Consider the following 26,177-nt stretch of genomic DNA (forward strand, 5'->3'; position numbering starts at 1 on the left):
TGAGGTGAGGTACCTGAGAGGCAAACAGCTTACATGGAGACTGGTTAATAAAAATAAACTCACATGCAGAATTCCAGAGTTATTTCACAATATCCCACATAGTCCCCTTCATTTTCTTGTTGGGGACATGTATAAAGCAGATGTGAAAATCTCTTTCAGGAAGCTTGGGTCTTCGTTTTTAATGGGGGAACCTAAGTGGACACCCAATTCCTCCTAAGACTCACTGGCACCCAGACATTTAGCTCTGGATCCTTCATGTTCACTGTTGGTGACTGATCTGCACTTCAGCTTACAGAAGGGGCATTGTTATGAGAAGGGACATTGTTATGAGCTCTCCTTTCTGTCCTCAAAATCTTACTTTCCCTAGTCAAGTCTAGCATGAAAGTTATTTCCCTTAAGGTAATCTTAAGTGGCTAAGCATCTAAAGTGAAGCGGGAAAAGTACATTTTCCATTTTTAAAAGCTCCTAAAGGAGGGGGGCAAGAACATCATTAGGGCTGGATTTCTTCCACACCACTTCACTGTTGAGTATGTCTGAGGGAATGGTCATTTAGGTTGTTAGAGGTCTCTGGGAATCATGAACACATCCTGGCTGATTTGCAGTTAGCGATATCCAACAAAGACTTGCTGTACTGGTCATGCACGAGAAAGAAAATTACTGGCAGAAATGGTGGGTGGAGGGTGCACAAGGGCAGGGGATAAAAAATAGGTTTTTGGTCCCTACTCTGCAATACTGCTAGAAGTGTTTTACAGGTCACTCAGATATTTTGTAGTACTTCTTGGGATCTTATGCCTGGAGACCCTTTCCACACAGACGTTGCTGAGAACCCGGATCTGGTGCCTATCTACACCTGTAACATCATAACAATGTCTTGATCAGAACTGGATCTTCCATTAAAAGGTATGTCAATAGCCAATCTATAAGTATCAATATTTCAGTAGTACTGATTTAGGCTTGCTAGTCCGTCTGTTGAGTTCTCCACCACCCATGAGTTAGTTACCTTCTGGTTTTGATACAGTTTTGCCCAAAGACGTTGTACCGTTTTAAAGCTCCTTTCTTTTGTCTCCAGAGTTTGGGCACCGGTTCTATCATCTGTACAAGTTCTTGCCACTGTTTTCAGCATCCCAGTTCAGAGCTCCCTCACTGATCCCCAGTACGCTTTTCAGGACTGGCAGCACTTAGCCATGGAGCATGGTTACAAGGGAAAGTGTTTCTCTACTCTTACTAGCAGGAGAAAAGAACAGATCAGGACAAAGTACTGGCACCGTGTTGAAACCTCTGGCAAATATTCCACTGATCTCAGCAGGGACGAGTTGATTTTACTTTCAAGACTTCAACATACCATCATCATAACAGTTCCAAACACGTGATTTTTGAAGAAAAGAGTAGTGGGGATAAGAGATATAAATAAAAAGAAAGTACGAAATAAACTATGCATAAAACACTATGTACTTAACAATGAAATATAGCAGGATGGATTTTTCAGTAAATGAATGCATTAGCTCATGCTCTGCAGCATCTGTGCAAGCAAAGTCCTGCTGTATGTAAATTGGTGCCTAACAACTTGTGTGGCTAGAGAAATACGCCATATGTATGCTTACCTTGTGAATTTGTAATTAATCCATGCTTCTGGGTCCTTCATGAAATCCAGCACCAGTGTAAGTCTCTCTTTGTCCTGAAAAATCCTAACAGTAGAATAATTCAGACATCTGAAATTCTGTATGTAATTAATATTACATGAAATCTAACATACAAGTTGTAGTCAATAAATTAGCTAGTAATTATCACTCTTTGACTGGCATCTGAAGACTGGAGGGAGGCAAACATGACTGTAATTGCGTGTAAAATGGATGAGGACTGGGGAGGAATCTAGCAAATTACAAGTCTCACATCTGTGCCAGGCGAATTAGCTCAGACTGTGGTACAGAACAGAGTCAGTGGCCACCTGGACAAAAACAGGCAAGTGATGAAGGGTCAAAGTGGCTTCTGAGGGGGAAGTTCTGCCCAAAAAACCTCTAGGGGTGTTTTGGTGAGGTCAGTAACGTGGTGCTGGTGATGCTGTCTCCTTGGTTTTCCACAGTCTTGACATAAAGGTTTTTATGGAAACTGAGTAACCAGAGGACAAGAGGTAAGACCCTCATCCACACAAGTAAACTACAGGTGGGAGTAAACGGTCACTTTCTTCAGTGGAGGGAAGTCATCATGGGGGTCGTGCAGCTCTCTTGTCTGCGCTAGTAACATGTGCTGGGTCTGGATTGCTCAACGTGTACATAAACAATCCAGAGAGGGAAGGGAGCCATGAATTAATATTTGTTGGTGATACAGAGTTATTCAAGGTATTGAAATTAAGGCACACCATTAGAAATTGCAAGAGGACCTAATGACACTGTCTGGCAATAAAAAAGCAAATCAAATTATTGTAGATAAATGACCTAGATTGTGAACCGAACTGTTTGCATCACTGTGCGAAGTGGGGCATGATGTGGGAGGAGAGCCCCCCTTCTGTGTGTATGGTAACAGGCTCTGAGCAGACAGGTCCTTGAATAGAGCAACTCCATACACAGCAACAATCAAAGGCCAGTTAAATATTGAGACTTCTTGGGAAAGGGGGAGAGCATGACACGGGAACCCCAGTGCTGCTTCCAGGGTAGGAGTCCCCACTCACCCCTGTGCAGCTCTGGGCCCCTCTCTGCAAACAGCTTTGGAGGAAGGTAACAAGCACAACCAAAGGTATTCATACAAGGAATGACTCAGTTTGGACTATTAAGGCTCAAAAAGGTAGCATTTAAGAGGATATAAGAGAAATACAGAATGATGGGAATGTCATGGGGGAGGTGGATAGGAATCAACAGCTCAGTGTCTCCCCTGCTGCAAGTCCCAAGGCCGTGCAACCACTGTTGAGTGGAGCCAGTGAGACAAAGGCAACATAGCTGATCACTTCTCTTTGTCTATGGCTAATTCATATGCAAATATATTGGCTGTCGAGACTCAGTCGTTCAAAGGGATTCTGAAGGTTTTACCCATCTGGGTTAAAATACAGCTGTAGGGGTCTAGCTTTGGGCTTGCCTGTGGCAGCAGGGCAGAGCTTGCAGGGCTGCTCCAGCTCCATCCTGCCTGGAGAATGGAAACAGGATTGCTTTTTTATTAACAGCCTGCTGAAATGACTGCCCAGTGGCAAATAAAGAACCAGACTCAAAAGTGAGCTGCTCAGACACCATTAGCTCCTGTCATAGTGGTGCCAAAAGAAAAAAATGGGAGGGGGGAAATGTGTTTTTCCACGTCAATTGAACAATCTCCAACAACTATTAAAATGCTTTAATCATTTAATTATTGCAGTCTTTTTACCACAGAGTAGAATTAAGTACGGTCTGCAAGGCAAAGCTTTTTCTTTTTTTTTCTCTTCACAATTCTGATTTTCACAAGTGGAAAATAACTCCAAGCCTTTAGTGTTGAATGCTGAACAGGTGATTGTACTGTAGTGAATTTACTCTTAAATAACAGGTATGCCATCCATTTTGAGTGGATTCTTATGTAATTTTCCTACTTTTGAGGGAAGACAGTTGTATAGATTTTGGCACCTTGCCTGTATAACCTAACTAGGCAAAAGTTAGAGGTATCTGTCAGCTGCCTGCTTTGCAGGTCACTTATTGTGGTGACTGCTGAGCTTGCACATGGTCCTGGAATGACAACTCTTCTATTCAGAGCAGGAACATATCCGATGAACGGAGGGCTACATCTTCTGGACCCTCATGCCCACATGCATCATCCATGAAGAGCAGAAGCTGAACCCTGCAAGTGGCAGAGCATCAGCTGAGTTGCGCACGTAGCCTGGCTCACTTTGCCAAGGGTGGATGGCAGCTTGGGCTGGCAATGTAACAGCTCAACTGCTAGCAACAGCCTCCCACCGAGGCTGCCAGCAACACTCCAGTGCTTGTGGCTGTGACCATCCCCTCTTTGCTGGCTTGGGGGTGGGGGTGGGGGTGGGGGGAGGGGGGAGGAGCAGCTCTGTGTCTCCCCCACAGTTGCTGCAGCCCCGCTGGCTGCTGTCCTCCAAAGGATGCTCGTGCCAGAGCTGCCACTCGCCTGGGTGCTCGATGGAATCACTTTTTGTTCTTTCTTTTTTTCCCCGTGCATAAATCTTGTCAGCTTCAACCTAATTGCATCCTTTTCCGACAGACTGTCTCAGGAGCAATGCAAATGAGCTTTGAAATGTGGAGATCTGGTTTATATTTGTCAGTTAATTGCCTGAGTGGCACAGACATCTAGAGCTGGCACCTGCCTCCTCATGTTAAGATCCACCTTTGATTTCAGACCTGATGCTGCTCATAGAAGATGAGCTTCTGATGGAGGAGGAGGAGGACGCACTCTTCGGGCAAAATCTTGCTTTAAGGGACAGTGGCCTAAGTTCCTTGAACTGAGTCCCTTTTACACTGCAGTGATCACAGAGGTTGTGCCTCCATGCAAGGCAGCATGGATCTGTTCAGTTCTAGGTGAGATCACCCAGTCTTCACCCATGAAAGCCCCAGCCTTCTTGTCCATCTGTCTCTGTCCGTGTTGCGTGACCATATGCATCCGCAGTGTGGGTGCCTGCCAACTCACTGGTCCCTAAGGTCTGACTCTTACTGACACAAACAGGGCATGGAGAAGCACCTCGCCTAGTAGATTGTCTTACTCGGCATGCACAAGCTGGAAATAACAGGATCTTTAGCACTTTTTTACTCCTTAGTTTAAAAAAAATCCCTCATACTTAAACATTAGGCTCTGAAATTTAGCCTCTATTTCTTTTGCACTTCATTTCATCCCCTTGTCCAAATTTCGTCATTCAAATCCATGTCAGCTTTACCAAACTCCTGGCAGCACACAGATTTAGTCAAGTACAGAGCTGGCTTTCATACCAAATGTTTGAAAGCAACCCTGTTTTCTTTCCCACACACTTATTTTTCACTCTCTCTCTCTTTTTTAAACAACAAGATGCCAATCAGATAAACAGCAACACATTTTCTGAGAAACTGTGATGAAGACCATCACAATTAATATCAGCCTATTGGGCTGTGTAAGATCTGGCTTCCCTTCAGATAAGCCTTCCTGCTGCTGCTGCCTTTCTGCCAGGGACACCTACAGCAGCAGATCAAATTAACTGTCTGGGTACCCTGCAAAATGCAGTGCTACAAGCAATACAGGCCTGCACCTCTACAACAGCCCTAGCCCCAGCTCTGATGTTCGCTAGCTCATCCCAATGCAGAACACAGCAGAGACAAGTTGGAAAGGTTTGATGTCTTCCGCGGACACAAGTGTGATGGTATCTCCATGCTTCGTGACAGGTACATTAGAAATGCATAGACCAATTTATCTGGGCTGTGGTAGGGATCTGGGGTGGGCAACTTCAAGGCTGGAAGCATTTGCCAGCATAGGTCTGCACAGCATAAATTCACTCAGTTGTTCACTGGCTCTCTGGTTAAATTACCCAAACACTGAAGAAACTGTGGAGATGTACAGTTCGATGCAGCTCTGAAGCTTTGTCCCATGTAGTTGGCTCATCATCTTTCCCTGAAGGCAAATGCATGTACATAGACAGGATCAAGAGCTTAGATCTCCATGAAACCTGAAGAAGGGATAAAACAGGCACCTTGCATCTGTTACTAGGAAGCTGGGACCATCGGGCAGGAACCCTAACAGTCGGTGCAAGGAGAAGGCATTGGAAGTGATGTGCTTTCATGAAGAATTTTCTTCTCTTTAAAAATTCATTGGGGACTATTAAATGCAAAGATAATTCTTATGTGGGGAAACTGAACTGCAAAGGCATAAGGAGGAGGGGAGGGTGTATTCAGGGGAAGCACCACCATGTCTGCCCTGTTCTCATACCCTTTCTGGGTTCCTGGTTGTCCTTATTCTTGATTTACAGGTGGACAAATGTAGCCAGCCAGTATTAAAGCTGGAAACCACCCCACAGCTGGATTTGGGGCTGTGTGGGTCAGCCAGTTGTGGAGAACAGCTTGCACTTTCACATGGGAGACACAGAGAGCATTACTACCTGTGCTGCGGGCTGGGTTAACCCCACCGCTGGCAGTGCTATCTGCTGGCTTCTCCCAGAAGCAGCACGGTGATCTCTGCTCCTGGCAGGCGGCTCTGTCTAATGCCTTGGTTTGTTTATCTCTATCGAGACAAACTTATCCCAGCTGTATCTCCACCAGAGTGAGCTGGATAACACCAGGGATGTATGTGGGTCTCGCAGATTTTCATGCTCTTGTCTTTGCCAGCACTGCCGTATGCAAACACGGCTGAGATTCAGTATTGGCAATTCTGCATACTTTGTTTCTTGTAGACGATAAGTATGTATTGTGGAAGTCTTCATTTTCCTTATATCCAAGCTCATATTTTGACATAGCGTGTAATTAACAAAATGCCCTGGTTAATCAGAAAAGGGAATTTTTAGAATCAGCCTTCTGATTCTGCACTTCTACTGCTTATTAATGAACCAATACATGTTTCTCCCAGGGTATTTCCCATAGAATAACAACCCGATGAGTTGTTTTGCTTCAGGCTATTAACCCGAGCTGATTACTAAAACCTTAGAAAAGGCCTATATACTTTAGCCCTTTAATGATGTCCAAAAGTTGCACAGAATATCTTTCTCATATTCCCCTTGATTGCTTTTCTAGAAGTACAAGGTTGATCATCTTCTCTTGATAAGGAAACAATTTTTAAACATTCTTTCATATATATATAAAATATTTGCTAATGCTGTGGTCTCCGTTCTTGGTGCCTAAACGAAGACTTTCAGGGGCTCATTTCCACCAAAGCTGATCTTTTGCAGTGCTCAATGCTAAGTTGTGGCATCCCATTTTGCATCCTTCTCCTGTCCATGCTAAGTACCTATTTGGGGCTGGAGATTACAGCCTGGGAATAGATATTGCAGCTTTGGCATTGCAGTGATGGGGGTGGTGACATCTAAGGTCCTTTTTGGATCCATTCCCAGGAAACTACCCACATAAATTGGTGTCGGTCTGCCTTGTAACATGAAACAACATCACTCCCTTTGCAGTTCCTGCTACATTGCTGTGTTATGCTAGTTACCCCAGGCACTTTAAAAAAAACAACGCTAATATCCAAGTCTGCCTATGACTCTAATAACCGTCAGTTTTATTTGTTGCACAGAGAGGCTATAATAAACATAAAACAAAGAAATGAGGAAATCTTCATTACAGAGTGCTTTTACTGGTATCTTGTACTAATAAACACAGTTGTCTATTTGGAAAGATGCCTTCAATCTGTTGATTTATTGGATATTAGAAGTGCTGGGAAAGCTGGCTTCTCTACTTTTATAAGACAAGACAAGACAAGGAAGAGGACTGCCTCACAGGAAAGCTATGTAAAATTGGCTTTTTTTGTAAGCACTGTTTTGTGCCCATCATCTGAGAGATTATTCTAAGCAATTGATAGACCTAGCCATCTCAGCCTTTCTGGTTGCTTCCACCAGACCAACTCCTGGTCCTGCTTGAAGTGGTGGGAGTCTTCTTGCTGACCTTTGGGCAGTCTCCACCCTCACTGGGCAACTGCATTTCCTGGGACGCTGCTGCTTACACCTCACAACACCAGCCGCAGGGCATGGCCAAAAGCCTTCAGGGGTTCAGTTGCAATTGGTCGCTGTAGACAAAATGTGTCCATAAATCCAGGCTTGCTGCAGCAGTGCCCAGGCAAGGTCCAGGGAAGGTCCACAGCCTGCTCCCATCCTGTCGGGCAGTGGAAAGTGCAACCATGCAAACCCCAGCCAGCTGCAGTTGTGTTCTCCATACAGTAACGCTCAAACCCAAGGGTTTGCTCACTGGCATGTGGAAAATCTGAATGTTTCCCATTTTACTGATTGGTTTTAAAATCTAAACAAATTTTACTCTTTAAATGAGATGAGGCAGCTCTGGCAACCAGTCCCTGGCTACATGATTGCCAGGGTGTAAGGAACAGGGCAGGACTGCTTGCTGACTGCTGCTGTGCAGCACCAAGTGCCTGTCTGCTTCATCAGGCAGCTCAGAGACCCCTTTCTTTGAAGAAGACAGAGACCTTGCTTCAGTTATGGCACTGTTCAAAGCTCCCTCTTCCTCACAGCTCTTGGCCAGCTTCCTCAGGCTTCTTTCTATATACTTTTATACCTCTTTGCTTGAGAGGATGAGAGAACATCTGTACATCCTGGTGTTGTGGGGTGTAAGCAGCATCATCCCAGGAAATGCAATTGCCCATGAGGACAGAGACTGCTCAAGGTGATGCTCGTAAGTGGTGGTAGTTCATATCAGGAAGAACCATGTATTTTTGCTACCTTTTACAATTCTGTTATAAATCTAAGGAAAATTACTATTTTTCTATAGGACCTAGATATGTCATCACTTTATTGTCATAGTTCATAGTTGCAGAGAAAAGCAAAGCTGCGGTGTCTCTTGAAACTTCAGAAGCCAATTGATAAGGGATCTGATAAAGATGGTTGCAGAAACATACACACGGACAAGCGAATGCTTGGGACATCCTTGTTCTTTTTGCTGAAGATCATGTTAATTCACAGTGATTTGTGGGCTTGGGCACAGAGAGCACATGGGGGTTTGTTCTGCAGCTGCAGCAGTGCTCCTGCGGGTCTCTTCTTGGTGATGCCTCTAACTGGGCTGCTCTAGTGATGCCACCACAACTCCACTCCAAGACTGCATTAATGAGCATTAACAACACGGGTGGGAAGCCTGGCCGGATGCAGAGTGCTCCGTCTCTCGTATTGACCTGTCAAGTGTCCCTTACAAAGCAGAAACAAGCAGCACTATTTCCTGTCCCTGTGATTTTTTCTATTACTCAGATTTTCTATTATTCGGATCTGGCAAATGTTATTCTGACCTGGAATCAGAGATTTAGCTTAGTGTGTTGGCTGGGTCTGTTTAAGCTATTAGCCACCGTGTACCATGCACATGGAAGCAGATCAGGGCTGGGACCCACGATTAGGGCAGGGGGCTAGGGCAGGGGCTGGGGCACAAGCCTTGTGAGGGGCGGCTGAGGGACCGGGGGGGGGTTGGCCTGGAGAGGAGGGGGCTCAGGGGGGACCTGATCGCTATCCGCAGCCACCTGACAGGGGCCGTAGGCAGTGGGGGTCGGTCTCTTCTCCCGGATAACGAGCGACAGGACGAGAGGAAACGGCCTCACGTTGCGCCAGGGGAGGTTTAGGTTGGGTATCGGGAAAATTTCTTCCCGGGAAGGGTGGTGAAGCGTTGGGACAGGCTGCCCAGGGCGGTGGTGCCGTCGCCATCCCTGGAGGTGTTTAAAAAACATATAGACATGGTGCTCAGGGACACGGTTTAGTGATGGACTTGGCAGGGCTGGATTAACAGTTGGACTTGATGATCTTAAGGGTCTTTTCCAACCTAAATGATTCTGTGATTCTATGATTCCAGCCACCTGAAAACCTTTTTTCATTGTCCTAAATTTTTATTCAAAAAACCTAAAAACATGGAGGGCCTCACAGATCTCCCTGCACTATGATACCTGACCTAAATTTTTCTGTCTGAAGCTTGTGTAATGCTTACTCAGGTGCCACCAGCACTGTAGATTCCCTCTGTCACCCTGCCACACAGGGACAAGGTTCACTTCAGTGTGGCCAGACCCACAGGTGAGTCTGCTCCTGAACACCATCAGCTGAGGGGATCTGACATTGTCTGCTCCGCTGTAGCACCTGCTCCTGCAATAACAGAGCTCTTCATAATGCTTTGCCTAAATTGTATTTTTGCAGCTGGATTTCATTGTGCTTAATTCTTCTCTCCTTGGCAAATATTAATTGATGCAAGTTCTTCTTCCACAATCCCTAATACCCAGTGGCAGATGAAAAATCATGATCTGAGTTGTTTTCTTATTCAAACATTTCTATATATTTCTTCTACCATGAGAAATTTACAGGAACATTACAAGGCCAGCTTTAAACATTTGCAATACTTTTAAAAATTGTATTTTCAAGTCTGAATGCAGCACCTGTGCCCAGAGAAGTTCCAATGGAGCATCCCATCCATCTTGCAGCAGCGTCAGCCTGCAAAGATCAGGGCCTCCTGTTGCAGAAGGAATGCAAAGACCCTGGGAAGGACAGCGTGAGCCCAGAAGACTGTAGTTTAGATTGGGTAGCTACAATGCAGCAGGTAAAAAACGCAGCAAGGAGGGGAAGTGATATGCTGTCCTCGTGTGCTCAGTGATGGCACCAGTGATAGACCTGGGTGTCTTGATGTCCTTCTAGTATCACTTCCCAGGAGAGCTTATCACCACAGATTTGCCATGTTATTCACTTCCCTTTGAAAACTCCCCACTATCCTGTCCAGCCTTCCTGGAAAAAAGCTGCAATTAAGGCAAAAAAGGCTCCCTTCCCCTCTCCAAGGGGGATCCAGCAGTGACAGATGCACCCCAGCCCAGATGGGTGCTGCAGCAATAGGGGGGTGTTGGGAAGAGAGGCTCTGGAAATATATTTCCTCACTTTGCAGAAGCAAGGGACACAGTGTGAAATTCAGGTGCCAGCATACAGCCCGCTGGCTGTTTGGAGCTGATCCCGTTGAACGCCTGCCTGCTCCACCGTTCCCCCACAGGCTGCGATGTCAGCTGCGTGCTGGCTCCTCGTTCTGTAACACAAATCTGCTCCACCTTAGGCCTTGCTTCTGCTAATCTCACAATTAATTTCAGTAATCAGACTTAACCCTGACTTTAACTTTATTGCACCCTGAAGGATTCTGAGGTAGGAAGCATGGAGCAGTGGGTGGAGGTGTCTAAATATAATTTTTCATACCTGGGCAATCCCAGGAGGACGTATAGCAGGTGATAACCTTGGATGCCAAACATTCTGCTGTGTTGATGAAAGCTCAGTACATTTGAGTGCCACACATGCTCCTCTCCTCCACGACCACTGATATGCAGAGAAACCAGGGAAGGAAGGAGCAGTCTTATCCTCTGCCATTTATTTAAGCAGCGGCTATTGCCTATAGTGCCATTATATTCATATGCATTACATGGCAGGTGACCTTTATGTTTTGCATAGCATCACTGAAGAAAGGGATAGGAGAAAACAGGGCCACTGCATGCCGTAATTACATTACACAGGTCAAAGCCATGGGTGTTGTGACCCACCCCAAACACCCCCGCAGTGTGGGGCTTACAGGAGATGCTGGTGAGAAGTGGGTGGGTGATGGGATGTCTGGGTTCAGTTCCCAAGCCTGTCATTTTACGGCAAGTAACTTGTGACAAACTACATTAGCATCTTTCTTGCTATGCCACAGAAAAAAGAACTAAACAAGAAGATACCACATTTTGTAGAGATTCAGCAACAAGAGAAAACATTGTGTAAGGGCTCAACATTATTACTGAATAAGGAATTCAACACAGCGTTATTTAAGTTCATACACTTATGCATTCGGGTATACAACTTTTTTTAACATCAATTACAGGCAGGAGTGTAAAGTGCATCTCCCTTGGGATAATTGTGCATCGCTGACGATAGCTCTGCTGTAAGGAATAACCACTTTAAATCTTTAAGTAAGAGAAAGATTTTTAAAAGTCAGGCTATGAGATATGAGAAGTTATTTCAAATAAACCACCCAAGTACATCTGTTTCCCTCCAAATGTTATCTTAAACTTTAGTACTGGGTTTTCTGGCAGAGAAATTAAACTTCAGGCAGACTTTGAACACCCAGATATTATTTCCTTTTTGTTTGCTGATCATGACCTTTTCTTATGGCAGCCTCAAAGCGTTTGAGGAGCTAGATTTCCCTCAGTTATACTGAACTAACTCTGCTGATTGCCGCAAGGTGAACACTACCTTATCTGTCACCTGCTCACACGGATGTAGCGGGCTGCCCAAGTGGTCTCTCTGCCACTTTGAGTAACCAGGTTGTGTACACAGTCTTCCTGGCCCTGCAATTCACCATCGTGCAAACAGCTGGAACAAGTCGAAACCAAGCAGGAGACAGTATTGTTACCATATGTATTCCTTATCTTGATTTACTTTCATTGAGTAAGTTTTTAAAGGAGTTTTTAAGAACTGAAGTGCCATCAAGGATTCTAGCCCCTTCCAGAAAAAACAAAGACTGCAGGTAGGAAGTTATATTTTAAAACAACGTGTTTCAAATGCTGTTTGTTTTCCCCATAGGCATTCGAACATGATATATTTTTTCCTGCCTGTTTTTTCTTCCCCACTCTGAAAGCCAGGATAAAGTGCTACAGACAAAACTGAAAAGGAATAAAAGGAGTGTTCAGGCAAAATCATCTGAAAGCTTTTCTGTTTTACAGCCTTCTTCCTTTAGGACTGAGACATAATGAAGTCTCGTGGGAAAAATTTTGTTTGGTGATTTACTGTCTGATGTGCCCTGTGTCCAACAATAAACATAACTTGAGTGTAAATTCAGAGATACTCAGTGGAGATGAGTTGAACACCTACAGGATCTCTTACATAGGCCTAGATTTATGGATCTGGTCAAGAAAATACCTGCCAAAGCAGAATGGCCTCAGGTTACATGAAAGACACTTCTACCCAAGAGGAAGGGGGCACACAACTTCAGAACCCATAGCCAGACCTGATAAAGGGGATGTATCTGCACACCCTTCTGGTGGACAGACGGACTCTACTGACCTTGAGGACACATACTGATTTTGAATTCATGGATTTACACTTTAATGACCCATTCACCAATTTCAGAGGCACCCGCCCTAGTGTTAGTGAGAGCAGGACTAAAAAAAACTTCACCTGGTGCTAACTTGGATGCATGTTGGTTGTGGCTTTCTGTGTCATCAGGTGCGTGTTCATGATCTCTCTTTTAATTCCCAGTGCCAATGCATATCAACTGTGGCACCTGCAGTGCTTGACACGGGGACAGAGATAGGTACAAACAATTGGCTGGAGTGACTAGTGGAGAGTTCAGACACTTCAGATCAAATCCCGTTCCTTCAAGACAGCCCTGAGTTTTGGGGCCAATGGAGCCAGGAGCTCAGCTTTCCCTGCCCCTCACCCCTCACTCCCTCTAGGCACTGCAGTTACCAAAGGACTTCACTCAGGGCTACTCACTGTTCCACCTGTTAACGACGATGCTATGGTTTAACGAGAGGTGGCTGGAGGCTGTCCCGTCATTCTAGTTTAGGACTAGAATGACTGATTTGAGAAGTTACCATCAGTGAATGAATTAATGTGCAGGGCTTTGGGGGACCTGCAGCCCACAGGGTCTCCCCTAAACTTCCCCTGATCTGTTTGGCCTTGAGCAAATCCCACCAGCACTCAGCCCATGGGGCCAGCACTGACACTTTGCCCACCAGGACCCAGCGCTAAAATGCTCCCAGCAGGGAGGAGACCTAATCCTGCTGCAGGTACATGCTAAGGATGCAGCTGTTACAAGCCTTCAGCATCATGGACACATTACGCAGCATCGGACGCGTTATGTAAAGCCCCTTTCCCTTTCCTTCTTCAAACAGGTCGCTTCAGCCCTGCTTCCAGGTCTTCCCATAGCACTTTCCAGGGAAATAGTTTTGGCCCAATGAGTAAGGCAGGGGTTTGGATGGGAGTACTCACACTGCCCAGCTGCAGGCAGTGCCCCTTGCTGAGACCCCTCCAGCCCCTTCACACGGGTTGATGGGGGTACTACCCCCAGAGTCTCCCTGTGCTGGACCCTCCAAGTAAAGCTTCCAACCATTGCCTGCCTGCAGCTTGTGCAGTAAGGTGATTTACCATCCTATTTTTAGGCTGTTTTGCACAGATACATAGATCAAAGCAGGACACCACCCATTTTCATTGTCTTCCTGCAAAGCTGATTTCAATGGCAAACTACCACTGGCTTCAACATAAATATCGTTTGGGTCCACTATAAATAGAAGTGGTGTCAGTTTTAGAAACAGTCAGAAATGCTTCCTTCCATCCTTTGCCAAACTTTGTCTCCTATTTTTAAGTTATTTTTCCATTCCAGTCACTGTTTTATCTTCCCTTTAATGTCTTTGCACAAAAGCCATTCATCTCCTGTATGGAAGACTGTCAAATGCTTCTGGAAAATCAAAATATTCTGCTACCCACTAAATTGCCATTATCTGTCGTGGCAGTGGTATCTTCAAAGAATTCCTGAAGAGTAGTTAAGCATGACACGATCCTCCTGTGTCTCAGCCTCTGTCGGCTTCCTCTAATCAAGCCAAGGCTTGGTCACCCTTCTCTTACCACATCCCTTGAAATGGCTCCCAAGCCTTTTCCCCAGAACAGATGTCCAACTCACTGGCTGTATTACTTCCCAGATTGTCCCATTAGTCTATTTTATTTTATTTTCTTAAACAATAGTCATCTTTGCCAATTCCCAGTTCTTGCATAGCATTTCCCCCTCCTTGGACCTTTTACAAATATGACTGCTTCCCCGATTCCTGTGCACACTGCCTCAGATACCATGGGGCATGCGATATGGGATCACTGTGGATTTCTGCCACTTGGTAAGTCTTGGGAGCACTTCTGGACAGAGCTTGCTCTTTTACAGCTGGAATTTTGTTCTCAGACCTGAGCAGGCTCTTTTCTCCAACAGAGTTTAAAGCCTGCATTTTCCTGACATCAGTTACTTATTCTCTTCATCATTTCGTGTAATAGCTAATGATTGCTGTTTTTTTTAGAAAAGACTATCTCTGGAAGCTAAAGCCAACTTAACCCAGCTTCCTTGAACATTGTTTCAACACTCCCACGTCCAGCCAGAGGGTTTTTTGGGGGACAGGGAGCAGTAGTTGTTGTCCCATCCCTGGGACAATGGGCTGCTGCAGAGAGGTGGAGACCGTAAGTGATGCTGTATCAGCTGGAGACATTTCTTAGATAGCCCTGTCCTGCTGCAAGAGGCCACGCTGGTTCCTGGATGCCCAAGGTCGGACTGTGTTTAACTACTGCTCCGTGTCAGAAAGTGCATCTGGGCGTATCAAGAGGGGAGAGGCATCAGTGGAGAACACTAACTCCGCCTAAAAAATTGTGCTTATTAAAAGTGTTGGGTTTGGTTGTTTCTTTTTTTTCTCTAGACGATTAGCTCCAGGCTCCAAATACTGCTGGGTACTGACTAGATTCAGGTGTGATCTTGCCCTCACACACACACATATTGCTAACATCTGTTAATATTCTTCTGGTTCAGTTTCTCAGCCCAGGAAGAGCTAACCTTGACACACATATTTAATTTCAAGTGCAGCAAGATTGTTGATGGTAAAGCACTTACTGAGTCTGCTTGGATGAATACATAAGTTAATAGGTTTCTGTTGGACTCATGTATATGCATTATGTTAATGACAGCTTTTACATGAATTCCTGTAGGGAAACAGTGCACAGTCTATATTAATATCCCATCTCCATGTGAGTCTGCAAATTCACATATTAATTGATTAACAGCAGCCAGCAAAAATGAACAACAAGAATGCCAGGCCAATTTTGCAAGGACTGGCCAGCACATAAAGGGCTTAATGGATCTCTATCTGCAACAGACCCAGCCTTGACCTTACTGAAAGCAATGGCGGTGGTGTGCTTATTTCAACAGGAGCTAACAGAGGCTCAATAGCTATACCTCAGTGACAGGAGATCTAAAGAACGTGAATGCCACAATGTCTCTGCTTCATAATTAAAAATATTGATGTCTACACGCAGAGTTACTTGGCCAAAGCTCATTCAGAAGTACGAAGCTACCATTCATAGTAACTGATAGTCACAAATGCAAAACCAAGGTGAGCTAAAAGCAACATAGGAATTCCCTGCTTTTTAAAACTAGCCTGTACCCTCCCCACACTCTCAGCACACAGCTTTTGAGCCCAAAAATCATTCATTGACACTTAAGACTGATTTGTAAGCAGTTTTTATATGTGCATATGTATGTATACACACATTCTGCAGAAGTTCCCATGTAGGGTTATTTTTACATGAATGAGAACTCAGCCCACCCTCAGCATTCCTTTCTCCCAGGGGATTTATGCAGTGCAATTTTCCTGGTTATAATGAGTCAGCAGGACTCTGCAAGTATGTCCAGGGACGCCCCGGGCTGGCCCAGACTTGCTGCCTCAGAGGGGCAGAGATAGGGAGCCAGAAGATGGTGGAGCTCACGAGTGTCCTGACACTCCCTCGTTGCCTTTTTTCCTGCTCCCACGCCCTGCTGGAGCTCCAAGATCCCCTCAGTATAATCATTGAGTGTTGCCTTACATAGCAGGAGTCCCCTTCTGGCTTGTTAGGATGAATTAGGACCACTTTGCCCACCAAAACACAAGGCCAAATCCTTGCATGTCAGTGAACCTGGTGTGGGGCTTCCATGGGGCTGCAGGCCACTTGCCCCAGTGTTGGTGAGGGCACCTTCCTCCATGTGAGCAAGTTAGAGCATCTTTCCAGCATACACCAGCTCGAGAGCTCAAGGGCCATCGACAGCAGGAAAAAGAGTGTCTTCTGCCCTTGTTCTTCAGTGTGTCTTCAGCGACTTTTTGCTAGGGAACTAAAATAATGATGTTGAAGCATTTTTAACTGACTCAGCCTTTCACTCCCCTGCAGTTAAAACGACTTCACGACTCGGATGCTTCTCCCAGCACTGCACAAGCGAGGGTTGTTTTCTAGAAGAAAGGTTGTGTGTATAAAGATAGTGTTATAAATCATCTTTTTCATTACGTGTCTAATAAGCATGAGTAAATCTCAGGCAGAAATGTTCCTCAGAATTTTAAAGCAGTCTGTAGACTATTACTGGGCTATTCAGGGCTTGGGGTTTTTAATGAGATGGTCTCTTTGTTTCATCTCTTCATTGCTAGCCAAAAATCATATCAGGCAGAAGATTTAAAGTATTTTCTTCTGAGGCTGGTGAGTTGTTAGCGAACACATAAGCCAACTCTTTCTGAAATACATAAATCCATCTAAGTGGTCTAGACATTTCCCCAGCTTTTTTGATTATTTCATTTACTTCTTGCTCACAAAATTTGCATTTAGCATTGGGTAGGTTTCATTTGGCATAGATCTTTAAACAGATGGTTTTCAGTAAAGTGTGAGTATGGGGCTTGCCGGGGTTAAACACTGGGCTATCATCTAGGCGGGCAGGGAATGAGGTTACTCTGCTACACAATTCCTCTGTGGTCTGGTTAAATCAGGTTAAAACAGCCTGTCTATGCTTGTGATGTCATGTGGACTAAGACAGGCTGAGGATTTCATGTGCAGCAGGGCTCCTGAAGGACCTCATCCTGACTCTCCCGGTGGCAGACGAAGGATGGAGAGCCTGTGTCCGGTGCAAGCTAAGGGGATGGACGGAAAGCCCTCTGGCTGCCAAAAAAAGAGGGACACACATGAAATAAATCAGGAACACCTCTAAGTTCCTCTGCTTCTTCAGTTCCCTTGACCAATAAACCGAATAATAATGAGCCCTTTTCCTCCCATTCTTTGTGTGCTTTGTCCGTGTACACTGCAAATTCTTCTGTGGCTGAGACCAGCCTTACAAGACAGCTTTCAGCTCTGAAGACATGTTGGCCCCTAGGGCCAGAGGAGCAGTTGGCAACTCCAAGAAGCTACTGCTTTGCTTTGATGCTGCTTTCCATTTTTTTGAGGAAACTTTGCACATTAGGTACTGCTAGTAGCTGTACCAGCTCCTCAGCAGCAGGCCAGGTACGCTCGTCGCACACACAACAGCAGTGCATGTGATTTCCAGACCTGCCCGCACCCACCTCCAGTGCGGGACACTGGTACAAGCCACTGGAGGTCTGACAAGAAGGCGCCAGCTGCAAAAAGGCGATCAGCAAGCTCCCCAAGCTTATCAAGCCAAACCCTTCATGCACATCTCCAGCATTTGACAGGCCTAGCTAAGAGCTCCCTTTCACCAGTCAGTTCCCTGACACTATTTCTCTTGATTCACCTCCTCCGAAGAGTCAACACAGCCATGCCAGAAACCTCGCCACTTGTGCAGGGGCTGAGAGCGAAGTAGCTGCAAGCCAGTTCAGAAGCCTTGGCTGAGTTACCAGCTCAGTAGCTGCCCAGCAGGCTTTGTAGGGTATGCACGGAGTATACACGTGTGATTCCCCAGCGCCGGAGCAGGGTGGGTGGCACTGCCCACGCTGGGGTTGTGCAGGGACGGGAAGGGCTGTGCCTGGGTCCCAGCAGGGCTGGTTTAGCTCGGACAGACTCGTTTTGTGCCATCTCTGAATTCCGCGGTTTGTTTAGGCAAAGCAAAGGAGGAAATGGAAGCTCCTTTGCCAAAGTAACGAAAAAGGAGGGAAACGAGGAAAGGAAACCCAAAATGCTGATTAATAAACCTCTTTCCAGGCTCTGCTGTGAGGTGCTATCCAGTGACAGGGAACGCACACACGCGTCCCACCACTTCTTCTATCTTGGAAGATGACAGGAAGGATGAGGCCATTTTGCTTTGAGGATGAGCGAAGTTAAGCCCTTAAAATGAAACAAAGACAATTTGTAGAGCCCTGATAAAAGCCCTGCGTGCAGCATAGAAACTTTCCACCGCAGTCCAATGGCTTTGTCATAATCTTATCGCCTGCTGCTGACTTATCCAAACAGCTGCCTCCTACCTACTTATCTCTGTAGAGGGGTGGGGAAAATCACAGTGTGTAACAAAGCTGCAGACCACACACGCATGCACTCAGAAAGTCCTGTGTGTGCAGGACTCTGAATTTTCAGGGGCAAAAGAATCTCTGATTATGAAATGCGAGATTTACCTTCAGCTTGTTCCTGCTCCCGCTGCTGCCCCTATCAGTTATAGCACAAATGGATGTTTACTCTCCACTAAGATTTTGCCTAAGCAAATGAATAACTCCTCACACCTCCTGTCATGGCACAGTTCTCCCTCTTCCAGCTTCCTGGGAGCAACTTGCTCCCTGTTAAAGTCTTTGCAGTGCAAGCACCTTTGAAATGGTGCTCCTTATTCTGATGAAGTGGAGCTCACCTGAATGTTGAAAACACAGCTCTGGCTCCTTCATGCACAGAAGGAAATTAAATAATTGCCTCCACTAGGAAGACATCAAGTCTGGAAAATGGTGAATTACAGTGGCAGCTCCTAGCCATGCTGCTGTGCTGAAACATGGACGCTTTGGGCTGAAAGAGGCACCCAATGAGTTGTCTGCTTCAGCCCTGCTGAAGAAACATGGAGAGCTTGTCCAAGGTCAGAGTTTGCATGGGTTGTAGGACAAGCAGGAAGCCTGATTTATATCACTGATTTGCAGGTTGCCCTGGGAGTTTGTGGAGTCTCCACACTTGGAGATATTCAATATCCATTTGGACATAGTTCTGGGCAGCCTGGTCTAAGTGGCCCTGCTTGAGCAGAGGTGTTGGACAAGATGTTTCCAGAGGTCTTTTCCAATGGCAACCCTTCTGTGATCGATTTTGTGACACCACTGGGCATTGTGGGAGCCCTTGCAAAATTTTCTTGGTGGCAGAACGGCTTGATCTCTACTCCAGCAAAACCCCAGCGCTCCAATGGCTTGCAGATTTTTTGATGCAGCACATACTTGCTTTGAGTTGGCATTGCAGCTGTAGATCATAAAAGAGCGCTGTGCACAGCTACGGCCCACAGCGAGCTGGACCAGGTGCTAGCAGCAGTGATACCATGCCACTGGGGCTCTCTGTTAGATGCCACTCCTGATCTCACTCCAGCTCCATGGCTGTTACTCTTAGTAACTTGCAACTTGCTTGGCTTGATAAGAAAAGTTTTCCTAGTATCTAGCTGAAGTATCCTCCATCTATGGCTTTTTCTCCAGCTCTTCTTGGTCCCTCGCCTCCTCACATTAAGAATTCATGTTGCCTGTCCTCTTTGTGGGGTGACATGGTCTTTCTGCCATATATCACCTATCAAGCCCAGTCCTGTCCCCCTGCCTTCTCCCAGCCTTATTCCTGTGGCAAATTGACTTGAATCCACATCCCTGACATAGAGTAAAATAGTTCCCATATTTGAGACCTCATATTTTAAAGCCACAAATCAGTTTCCAAACCCAGCCATAAGTCTATAAACCCAGCAAGATTTCCCTTGGACCCTCAGGACTGACGTGCACCAGGTGGAGGTCAGAAGAGTGGGCCCGCAGGACTCAGTCATTGAAGGGAAGATTTTCAGGAATGCAGACATGGTCCAGCAAGGTCCAGCACATCCCGAGATGCTGTTCTTGGTCCTGGGGGTCCAGTCCCCCAGCAGCCTACACAAGGTGTATCCATCTCCGTGGAGGCAGAAGTTGGCCCAGAGCACTGGTTTTGTTAGGACAGCTGTACATAGCGAAGAGATTTTCAGCTCATTATTCTCTTAAACTTCCAAATTGAATTTTACCCAGGCCAAATAAAATTCACTGCTCAGAATCTGAACACCGCATTATTCCTTCTTGAGAAAGGCACTTCACCATCCTCCCTTTTTAGCTCTTTAACCTTTAGATTATCACACTCTCATTGTCATTAAGGAGAACACTGGAGCTTTTTGATACTTTTCCACACAGGTCGGTTGTTTGCATCAGTACAATTTGCTTTGCAAGAGACACAGACCTCTACAAAGTGCTGCTTAAACTTCAGTATTTATTGTCTATCTGCTGTATAAATAACTGAAATCCCATGCTTTCCCTTTGTTTTTGTTAATTTGGGAGCAGGTCCAGGTTTAATTTAATCCAAAGGCAAAAGACATCCTAAACTCAATGAGAACATCAGGCTGGATAGCCATAGCAGTTTCTTAGGACACAATATGTATATTTTAAATACAAATTCTAAAGTATAACAGATAAGATGCAGCTTCTACTAATTTGGACTGTGAACGGGTGAAAAACAAAGCTCAGGGGAGTCAGAGACTCGCTTGGTCATCTGGACACACCGATGCCAAACCTTGAGCTTTTTCTGAAGGAGCCATGGCTGGTTTATTCTTTTTGTAAGAAGCTGACTGTACAGCCCTGCGAGCGCTCGAGGATCTCAGCTTTCTCCCTCCCAGGCCTTGGGAACAAAAAATGAAAACAAATATGAAAGCTGAAGGTTCAAATAGAAGAGGGCAAATAAAATGGGCCTGAAATCCTGTTATCTTAAAATCTCCTGATTACTGGCTCTGACTCACTTGCAATAAGTAACACTGCAAAGGCTTATTCAAAATCTGCACTCAAACTAATCCTGCGTAGAAGTCTGCCATCTTGGGAGAGACAGCAGGAGACCCTGACCCCCTTCAGCTAGAAAAGCAATGGTGAACCCTTAAATGAAGCCCTTTTTGGCTTCATTTCTGCATACAGATTCAAGGGAAGAATACAGAGGATTTTTGAGCTGTCTGAAAATTAAGATCTCTTTGAAATCTTTTGCAAGCATTGCATTAGGATGTTTTTTAAGAAACTTCCATGCCTATAAAATGAGTAAAAAAATATTTTTTTTAAAAAACAGGCTTAAAACTAAGATTTTTGAAACCACTCTGAAAATCTGCAAAACCTGATGGGAAAGGAGGATCTTCCCAGCAGGTGTTTTAGCAGTGCTGGTCAGTCTTGTAAGACGGAAGTAACTCCTGACAGAGCCATGCAAGAGGCAGTTTTCAAAACTAATAATTCTTTACTAACTGCAGTAGGACTGTTTCATAGTCAGCCTTGCTCTATTTAAGCGCTTTCATGCTAGCACCTTTTTTCTTAACCAAACCCAGCATTTTCCTGATCACCGCCGTTTTGTGTGGAGCTCTACAAAAGGTTTGCAATGAAACACAAATCCTTCTGAAGCTTGCCTGGTTTCGGATTTCGTGACGAGCTCGAAACTCAACCCAGGTTCGTCCAAAAGTTCAGTAAGGGTTCGTGAACTTTCCTAGCCCAAGTGGATTGATTTATGATTTTGTGTTACAGCTACACAAATCACGTGGCTTCGGCATACGGCAAAACTCGGCAAGCCTGAGCACCAAGCCAAGGAAATCACAACCACAACCTCACCCCTTCCACCCTCTCCTCTTCCCATGAAGGGTGGATGCTGACTGTACATCCCCAGCGGCTTTCTGGGCCTTCATCTAGTAAAAGAACTGATCTTTAGAAAGCTTTAAGGTTAGTTGTGCTGACCTGTCAGGAAAACGGTCCAATCTCACAGGGACTTGTCCAAAATTTTAAAAAGAACAAAGCAGAAAACAGATGCTTAAAGTTAAGTATCTTAATTTTTATTTTGTTGACCAAATATCTGGGCTGATCTCCACACAGGGCTGAGTGTACAACAGCTCCTGGTTTTAATCAGAGTTGTTGTTTAGATGACCAAGTATGAAGAGGAAGAAACCTCATACTGGTGTTCCTTAGAAAATCCTGTCCCTCAGCTGCAGGCAGTGCTCATGGCCAGCTGCAGGTGGATGAGGTGGCCCGAGGCTACAGGCAGCCGGTGGCTCTGGCACACTCAAGTGACACACAGAGACACGTGGGAAGACACAGGGAATGTGGGGAGTTGGAGAGGCAGTTTGGTGCCTTCCCCGCCTCCCACCTTCCTGCATCCCAGCCCTGGGTACCCAAGGGCCTGGTACAGCCAAGACATGCCAAAGGCCCTGTTTGCGTGGTCCCAGCTGGTGTGGAGCATCTCGCCACCCCTTATGATGCTCTGTGACTTGCTCAGCATCTCAGAAGTACCTTGGCTGCGTCCGCCAGCACTGTGGTGACTGAACGCCATCGCTCCCACATTCCGGCCACTCGCCTGTGGTTTTGGCTTTCCTGATTTGAAAGCTGGGCATGGAAACCCTATTCCACCCCAGCTGCTTGGGATCTGATAGGCACACGTGTTAGGATGCGGTGACAGTCTGTCATCCTGTCACACGACACGGAGTTACGTGAGGCAGTGGCACAAGGCAGCAGCCCCAGGCAGCACCCAGACTCAGCAGCCCTGGTGCTGATGGTGCAGCTTTGAATCTCGAAACAGCAACGGGTGATCCCTCCAGTAACGAGGTGTAAACACAGTTTTGGTTTTCTCTTAGTGGGTTGCTTGTGCCCCCCTCCCAAAGTGGCTGGGCTAACGCTGTCCTTGCGGTGGTGGGGTCTGTGCCAGCTGCAGTTGCTTGTCAAGCTGCTGCCAACTGGTGCGAGCCCACGTCAGGCGGGTGACAGCCAAGACAAACACGCTTCGTCAGCTCATTACATCTTAGCTCACACTGCTGGTGAGCCATCTCCAGCTCTGCGGCTGCCTTGGGGGCCTTGAAATCAGGTCTGCTGGGCTTCCCAGTGGGGATTTTGGATTGTTTTGTTGTCTTCCCTGTAAAAAAAAAATAAAGCAGAAAATATCGATTCAAAAGAAAATGTTGACTTGAACCATGCTGAGGTCAGGGTGTAATAAAAGCGTTGTGTGCAGGGCTCTGTTTATCTACAAAACTAAGATTTTTACGCAAGTCCTGAGGGAATGAAAGGAGACAGTATTTCCAGCACTGGTGCACCAGAAAATGCAGCTTGTACTCCTGCACATAAAACGCCTGAGCTGCAGGAGAAATCAATGTGTCTGGTGAGTACCAGGGCACCCTCAGCATCTGCTTTGTCCTCGGCAGGAGCCCATCACCCTCACCTGCAGGAGCAGAGGTGGGTGCGGGGTGACATGTGGTGGGAAGGCTGTATGGAGGCATTGAGCCAGAGGAGCTGCTTTCCCATGTTGGCAGTTGAGAGCAGAAAACTCAGTGGAGGCTGGTGCTGCAGCAACGGGCATTGGAAGGAAGATGGATAAGCCATGGCACCTGGTGAAACCAGCAGTAAAATGGCTATAGACTCCATGCTCCCTCAGCTGCAGCCTGGGCACAAATAAATGAGAAGGAGAAGAGCTTTCAAGCTCCTCCAGAGATGTGCAAGCTCACAGGTAGAGTTTGCCAGTGTCTCTGCAGTGCTTTGGTGATCCCAGGAAGAACCACTGTGGATTTTGGTGGCATCTGCAAAGACACTTCTTCCTGGTCATGCCTGAGGGCAGAGCAGCTCCTTGCTCAGCGGTGCTTCTGGCCAGGGGAGGAAGAGGCTGAGGAGGGCTACACTCCCCGTGTGGGCTCAGTGAGCAAACAGAGGGCTTCAGCCCCTTGGGCTCCTGGACCAAAATTTTTCCCTCCACTGAGAGCTTTGAATCCCCTCTCCCACATCTCTCACATCCATTAATGAGTAGAAAGGAATTTTTTAAGTATGCCCCTAGCTTGCTTCTGGTTTATCCCCTGGGTTTCATCTCCTCTGATGGTACCACAATGCGGCATCTGCTGCGCTGCCAAACGTGGAGGAGAGTGGGCTCCAGGGTGCACAAACAGAGAGCACGGTGTCTTTGGCAGCTGGCGGAGCAGCCCTCTCAGGTTTCCTTTCATTTTAATGGTTCACATACCTCTCTCCACGTCTGTGTCTGATTTTCAGGGCACGACCTTGATTTCACATCAAACATTCCCTATGTCTCTCCTCATCCCACTGCTGTCTGGCTAGATTACTGATGCTAGAGCTGATCTTTCTATTAAAATGTTTGGGGTTTATTATTTTTCTAACCTAAAGCCCATCTAAAATGCAAAGCCTTGTTCATCCTTTCCTCAAGGGCTCCTGCACTTTGATTCCTGTGCCACCCCGCCACTGACAGACAGCTGCGAATCGCTGTGCATCTGCAGGCGCCAAAGCTGGAGGCAGCCGCTGTCCTCTGGACACTTACTGATACTGTAGGTAGCTGCTGTGATCCTCCTCGTGTTCATAAATCAGCCCATAAACACCCAACATCTGGCGTACTTCCTATGTCACTGGCAGCTGTTGCAAAATTAATGCTGCTGTTGAAGAAGTCCCACTGACAGCGCAGGTACACCCCTGTTTGTTGGCACCTGAGTGCTGTTTACGAACAGGAATGAGGAACTGCCTGGCCAGCATTTTTGCAATTGAACATTTGGTGCTTGATGAAGACAAGAATCAGATAATTGGGTCATAGACTGCAAATGTGGGTTGTTTTATTCCTAACATAGTTTTCAGCCTGACCCATACCTTAGAAGGCTAGGTCCTTTCATACTCTGCCTAGCACCCCAGCACCCTTCAGAAGTTACTTTTCCTCTTTTCCAGCTTGGAAAATGACTGCTCCAGGGATTTCCCATGACAATTTTGGAAAGCAACGCTGCCTGAGAGTTCCGCCTCATCCCCTAACCCCAGGCCACCTTCCCCCTCATTAGTTCTCATTTGGGGTTTTACAAACTAAGCCCATCTCTGCTCCTGTATGACAGACACTGTAGCAGGGAGAACTGGGGCCAGATGCCCACTGCAACAGCATCCCCTTCTCCTGTGCACTGCCCTGGGCTGCCTTTCACCTCTGCACAGCGGTGGTATATGTGTGCAAGTTGTGAAATGCCCCAAGACCCTCCTGGGTGCTACCAAGGCATGGGAAACTTTCCTCTAGCTAATTCACCCACTGAGTACCTCCAGCGTGGAAGCTGTAAGTAAGGAACAGAAGCCACATTTCAAGCCCTTGGATGTGACCAGCCCTTGTAGAGTCAGTTTGGACTGTCCTTGCATTGTAATGACAGCTGACCCAAAAATCCAAGATTCTGAGAAAATTTTATACCTAGGGTAAACTATCTGGGCTGTTCCCTGAGTAGCACTGGGAGCCAAGAGGGGGTCCTGGACCCGCAGCCTGTAGGGACTCTAAACAGAAACAAGCTTGGGTTTGACCTCTCCTGAAAGAGTTGGGTTGTGTTATGAAAAGTAAAACCATCCCAGACGATACAGAGCATGGTGATGGAGAAGTCAAGCTGAAAATGTTCTGAGAAGATATTCACAAAGCAGCGACAAGCAAAGACAGAAACCATAAAAAGCCAGGAACAGGCACATACCTCCATTCTCATGTGATACATTGCAAAGCCACACAGTTAGATGCATAGGTGGGGAGCACGGCAGCACCCCGTGTGCATGCACAATAGCAAGATGAGCCCCATGCGCTGCCATGACCACAGAATAACCTCTGCTGCCCTTTATCCCCATACTGCTGATGCGAGCCCTGCTCAAAGAAGTCTTCCGCCACCAAAGCCCCACTGTGAACTCCACACGCTCTAACCCAGGGGGTGACCTCAATGAAGTTCAGCCTGGTGCAGGCAAGATGTTCTGGGAAGATTCCCCACCCTGCCCCTCAGGGCCCTTGCCTGCTGTCACAGGCCCTTACTAATTGGATACATCTGACCTACCGATGTCTTTGAAAGTCCTCCAAGGATCTGTTTCAAGAAACACATTTGGTTTCACACTGAATTTACAGAGTGAAAGTTTTACCAGCTGGCGTGGTTTGAACCAAAGCTGGTCTTTCCACAAGG

This window comes from Falco naumanni, chromosome 6, assembly GCF_017639655.2.
Source record: "Falco naumanni isolate bFalNau1 chromosome 6, bFalNau1.pat, whole genome shotgun sequence".
In the NCBI taxonomy this organism is placed as follows: domain Eukaryota; kingdom Metazoa; phylum Chordata; class Aves; order Falconiformes; family Falconidae; genus Falco; species Falco naumanni.